The following is a 5,315-nucleotide window of genomic DNA, read 5'->3' on the forward strand; positions in this document are numbered from 1 at the left end:
GTTCCTCTTCCAAGTGCTGACTAATATACCCTGGGTGTAAGTGTATAAAACACACACAAATAAGGTGCTTGGGCTCAAAGATTTGATGGATCAGGCCAGTAGGGTTGAAATAGCTTTTTATTCACTTATTCATTCATTCATTTGAACAATCTCTGGTTTAAAAAGGGGTTTCTCTTTCTGTCTTTGACGACTGCCAGAAAAAGTAGTTTTTACATTTTGCATCTCTTGTATCATAGTTTAATGTGATGAATCAGTATAACATAAACACTGAAATAGTCTTGGTTATGTTAAAGAGGCAACTGGACATTGTGCTGTGTAGAACTGGATTGTGCTTCTGGCTTTCTCCAGCAAACTGCCTCCTACTTGATACAGGTTTGAAGGTTTGGAAGCAGTTTTACACCTTAACAAACTTTAGTCTTAAACTTTGAAGTCTCAAGCTCCCAAACTTTCCCAAGTCAATATTTTGGGTTTTTTACCCAGGTGTTAATTGTCCTGAAATTTTTGTGTTATTTCAATCAGGGACAAAGTTCCACCTAATTGCTAAGTGCCCAAGTGCTCTAAAACATAGAGTTTCTGAGCTTGAGGCCCCTGAAGCATTTCTGAAATGGCACCAATCACATCTCAACTCTGAAGCCACCTGGGTTCAGATAACCTCTGGTTATCTGTGAGGTTTGCTGTGCATGGTTTGTGGCTCTTGGAGGTGTGAAGACTCTGGCACAGGACTCAGACAAATGAGTTGTCCATTCTTTCATCTTCCTCATCACTTCTGGGCTGGCTCCAGTTTTGGTACCAGTGGCCAGAGATTTGTCCTCCTGGGCTGGAGGTTTGGAGCTGGATCCTGCCTGCTGTGAGCCTGCAGGCTGAGCTGGCAGGAGCTGTGCCCACTCAGGCATTTATCCTCCATCAGCCATGTGTGCTTCAGGGTGTTGTTAGTGAGGCTGGAAAGGGCTCCTTGGCAAGGAGATCAAAGCAGGTCCATGCTGCAGGGGTGGGAGAGTAGGGTGAGTCCTGGAAGGGGCTGAAGGAGCCCCCTATTACTGCAGAGGGTGGAGAGAGTGTCACCACCAAAAGGAGCAAACAGCAGGTGGTTTTTGCCCTCTGTGCTGTATATTTTTTCATTGTTGGGTGAATTCTCACCTGCTGAGTATTGCCTCTCTTTCTTTATCTCCAGAGGAACTGATGTCACTTAATTTGTGCCTGAGAAAAGCATTTATTATGAGGAATGGGGAGGTGCTGTTCAAATCCTTGGTGTTCATATGTTTTCCCCGTGTTCCTTTTATGAACAAGGTGAAATTAAACCCTGAGGGTCATAGACATCTAATGACCTAAATCTAATGGTGTCTAAAGACCTAATCTGAAAATGCTGACACCATTGCTTTGATTTGATTCTTGGAAAAGAATTCAGAGCAGGTAGAAAGCTGAGCATAGGCTAAGCACATGGGGGAAAAATGAGATAAATAAAACCAGCTTTTCATAGCATGTTCATGGCAAGCACATGGCTTTGAAGGAGTTAAAGTGTAATGTGCACTGATAATGGTGTGGTCTGCAAGCTAGAATTATAATATGAAGCAAATCCACAGTACCCACAGTAGGAAGCTCAGTGCATTACGGTGGAATTAATGTGCCATTTCTGTGGTCAAAACGTGGGGCATGCTGAATAGCAGCTAAATTGTCTGGGAAGAGCCTGGCCAGACACCCTGTATTCCTGTGGAGCTCTTGTTCTGAGGGTGTTTGACTTCTCCCTCCTGGCTCCAAGGAAAAGCAAAGGAAAAGCTTCCCAGCTCCTGCACCCTGGGCAGGGCTGGCGTCCATCTCGGTCACACCAGCTCTGTTCTTTGAGAGGCTGCTGTGTTCTCAGGTCACTGAGATCCCCCCTCTGCAGAGACCCTGACCTGAGGGCACTGAGAGGTGGTCAGAGGTGAGGAAGAAATAGCATCCTTTGGTTGCTGGCAGGCATTGTGTGGCTATTGTGCTCAGAGCTGTGATGGTATTCAAAGAAGTCACCGCAGATGTCACCACCTGGGACAGCCTCCCAAAGTATCTGCAGCTTTCTGCTGCACACAGAGGAGAGATGATGCTGGAGAAAGTTTTATATAATGGAGGATTTCTGATAATAGCAATGTGCCAGTGCCTGCTGTGAAGTGTGCAGGAGAGGCTCAGTGGGGCAGAGGTGCCAGGGATGTCTGTGACCTGCACAAAGGATGGGCACCTCTTCCTTGCAGGGTCAGTGTGGTAAAATGAGTTTGCTATACAGCAGGAATAAATTAAATTGGAGAAGATGTTCATGGAATACATGTGAATGAGAAAAAAAGGTTAATTTTGAGTGGAGGAATTCTCTATGGCCAGAGCTCTTTGTGACAATGAATCCAAAACCACCTGAGCCAGAGGTGATGAGGCACAGGCCATAATCTGCAAAGCCCAGCTGGTGACAGAGGCACAGCAGCACACCTCGGCCAGCCCGGGGCCCCCAGGTTACCCTCTGCACGGGCATGGTGGCAGGGATACAGGTTAGCCCCTGCACAGGATAGGTGACAGGGATACAGGTTAGCCCCTGCACGGGGATGGGTGGGAAGGATACAGGTTAGCCCCTGCACGGGGATGGGTGGGAAGGATACAGGTTAGCCCCTGCACGGGGATGGTGGCAGGGATACAGGTTAGCCCCTGCACGGGGATGGGTGGGAAGGATACAGGTTAGCCCCTGCAGGGGGATGGTGGCAGGGATACAGGTTAGCCCTGCACGGGAATAGGTGACAGGGATACAGGTTAGCCCCTGCAGGGGGATGGTGGCAGGGATACAGGTTAGCCCCTGCACAGGATGGGTGACAGGGATACAGGTTAGCCCCTGCACGGGAATGGGTGACAGGGATACAGGTTAGCCCCTGCAGGGGGATGGTGGCAGGGATACAGGTTAGCCCGTGCACGGGGATGGGTGGGAAGGATACAGGTTAGCCCCTGCACGGGGATGGTGGCAGGGATACAGGTTAGCCCGTGCACGGGGATGGGTGGGAAGGATACAGGTTAGCCCCTGCAGGGGGATGGTGGCAGGGATACAGGTTAGCCCCTGCACGGGCATGGTGGCAGGGATACAGGTTAGCCCCTGCACGGGGATGGTGGCAGGGATACAGGTTAGCCCCTGCACCAGGATGGGTGGGAAGGATACAGGTTAGCCCCTGCACGGGGATGGGTGGCAGGGATGCAGGTTAGCCCCTGCACAGGATAGGTGACAGGGATACAGGTTAGCCCCTGCACGGGGATGGTGGCAGGGATACAGGTTAGCCCCTGCACGGGGATGGGTGGCAGGGATACAGCTTAGCCCCTGCACGGGGATGGGTGGGAAGGATACAGGTTAGCCCCTGCACAGGATGGGTGGCAGGGATACAGGTTAGCCCCTGCACGGGGATGGGTGGGAAGGATACAGGTTAGCCCCTGCACCGGGATGGTGACAGGGATACAGGTTAGCCCCTGCACGGGGATGGGTGGGAAGGATGCAGGTTAGCCCCTGCACGGGGATGGGTGGGAAGGATGCAGGTTAGCCCCTGCACGGGGATGGTGGCAGGGATACAGGTTAGCCCCTGCACGGGGATGGTGGCAGGGATACAGGTTAGCCCCTGCACAGGATGGGTGACAGGGATACAGGTTAGCCCCTGCACGGGGATGGTGGCAGGGATACAGGTTAGCCCCTGCACGGGGATGGTGGCAGGGATCTGGCCACATCTGTGCACCCTGGTGTGTGCCAAACAGCGCCAAGCAGGCGGGGCGCTGCTTTTTGGAGCCATTATAAGGCAGGATGCTGGGAGTGCGGTGATGGTTGGAGCACTCTCGGATTGCTGTGCTGCCTCCTGGCCCCAAACCAGCGGCTCTGCTGTGTCGATAGGTGGTGCAAGTTTGCTACGGCTTCTGGAGAGCTGGAGCAGCTTTCCCGAGATTGCAGCACATGTTTAGGCTACAGGGATCGGAGGAGGAAAAGCTGACCCCTGTAAGCAAAAGCAGACCCTTAAATATTGCCCCTCGCAATATCTGGCCAGTAGCAAAGCAGCAATGTCCTGCCATGTGTGCCACTTGCACGGAGCTGGGAGGTGGCATTTGGACAGGCTGTGTTAGCCCCAGCATAATGCCCAGGTCAGTGGGAGCCCCAGCCTTGATGCAGGAGGGGTGAGTTGTGCTCCCTCCAAATGAGCCCTGGAACAGACAGGGGAGGACAGCAAAGCCTGTTGGTCTCCTTGTTCTGCATGCCATTAAATGGCCATGAGGGAAAGTGAAAACCTTGCTGATGCTGAGCAGAAGTGGCAAAGCCCCCTGGTTTCAGCTAAAGCAGCTGTGGCTGCTAAAAATAAAGGGAAAAGAGGATTTAAACTAAAGCTAAGGGTGTCTAACAAGTCACTGCATGCTGAATGTACAATTGCATAGTTTGTCAATCAGACTGTAAATGTGTCCTGTAAGGTTTGCAGGTGGTTGTGTTGCTAGTTGGGGAAATCTGGTCTAAATCAGAAACAGAGTTAACTATGTGCAGGAGCACAAAGCCATCAGGACTTCCACTGCCAGAAGAAGTCTGTCCTGGTGTTTCCAGTGGTTAACTGAGGGGTTGTAGAATCTAAATTTATTATATGGAAATATTTAGCTTAGCTTTTTCTTCAGAAGTGATCCCTATGAATAGCTGTTAGCAGGTCCATTCAACAGAAGAAATTAAAGCTCATGGACACCCCAGTGTAAGGAGACTGTGAAGCTGAGTGAGAAATGGAAGTGGTGCAGTCTGGCTGCAGGAATATTTTCTACAAGGGTTTATTTCCAAGCCCTGTAGCTGGCAGTCACCCTGTTCCAGCTGTCCAGGGAACGACAATTTCTCTTTGCTGCAGCTTTCAAGGTTTTTAGCTGCGTCTGTTTCACGCTGAAATAAAAAAAAAATTTTTTTTGGACTGCTTTCATCGAAGTGGAAACATCTGGTTTGGGTGTAAAAATAGCTGGGTGTGTTCTCAAGGCAGAGTACATTTTGCTTCTGCTTGTCCTGCTCTGCAAGAGCAGCAGGTGCAGGCACCATCTTCCCCATGGTCACTGTGGCACTGATTTGCTGCAGCCCTGGTTCGTGTGTGTGCCTGCCTGCCCCTGCCCAGACTCTGGACCTGTTTTCGTTGAAAGCACTATATCTGCAAGCAGAAATGCTGTCTGGAAAAGCAGTGTGCTTCAGGAGTATGTTACTTGGGTAAACAAGTGTTAGCTCCAGCAACGCTTGTTGGTCTCTAACAGCAGGAACATTACTTGGGGTAGGAGCAGTGCAGATAGTGGGGTTTGGACAGCTTTTCTACTACACTGTCACTTTG

This window comes from Agelaius phoeniceus, chromosome 7 (assembly GCF_051311805.1).
Source record: "Agelaius phoeniceus isolate bAgePho1 chromosome 7, bAgePho1.hap1, whole genome shotgun sequence".
NCBI lineage: Eukaryota > Metazoa > Chordata > Aves > Passeriformes > Icteridae > Agelaius > Agelaius phoeniceus.